The sequence below is a fragment of the Cystoisospora suis genome, assembly GCF_002600585.1.
Source record: "Cystoisospora suis strain Wien I chromosome Unknown contig_5958, whole genome shotgun sequence".
Lineage (NCBI taxonomy): Eukaryota > Apicomplexa > Conoidasida > Eucoccidiorida > Sarcocystidae > Cystoisospora > Cystoisospora suis.
Window position 1 is genome coordinate 502 of NW_027158747.1, and position 960 is coordinate 1,461.

A 960-nucleotide genomic window follows, 5' to 3' on the forward strand; every position below is an offset into this window, starting at 1 on the left:
TGTCAGGACTTACGGTATTGTCCACGAAAACCACATGGAGTGTGAGTGCGCAAGTTCAACCTTGTGTAAGAGAGTCGTGTGAATCTCCTCCCCTGTGTGAGAACCGGAACGTGGTTGAGACTGGGAGTCCCCTCAAGTCTGCAGGAAGACTTGAGGGATCGGAGTGTGTGAACGAGTTGGTGTGTCGAGGTTTGGGTTCGCACGTGTGACCGGCCTAGAATCGTGAAAGGCTTTACCGTGGGATAGGAAAGGAACTTTCGAACATTACCCGTTGATCAATCCTCACTTCGGACAAACGCGTTTTCGATTCCAAGAGACTTACCGCCTGTCTAACTGTTTATCGAGTGCCGGGAGCGGGTCAAACCGCCATGTGCCTCGATCCGTCGTCAGTGTCAGCCGAGATCAGGTCCTCTTCATCGTACTCATCACTACGAACGCACTGATTCGTGGGCCTGCCACTCAGAATTCCGCAACAGCTATTAGGTGAGAGCTTCCCTACTCTGCGTCGCGCATAACTCGGTGGTATGTCCACACCCCTATAGTTACTATATGGCCTGAGCGACTGTGTAGCCTGAAGTTCCCCAGAGCGGTGCTTAGACTTATGTCTAGTCTGGGATGCCAGGCCGAGATCGTGACAGATATATACTATACTATATATTTATTGGTAGCACCGCATGGTTAGGTGCGTGTCCTTGTGATGAGCTAGTCATGCAATAGTGAGTACGGTGTGGACCGTCATGTCGGCGACGTGACGGGAGATGCTACAGGTGCGAGGAGTCCGATTGGAATCACTGTNNGTCCGAAGTTTGTAGGAGGGTGACAGAAAGTTTGTGGGGAGCTGTTGAAGAGAGGGAAAGGGAGATTCTGTACATATGGAAAAGTTGGGACGTTCAGCGTTGAAGCCGATGGCGACGTGGAGCGTGCGAAGCTTGGCGAGGAAGTGGGGAAGAACCCTTAGAG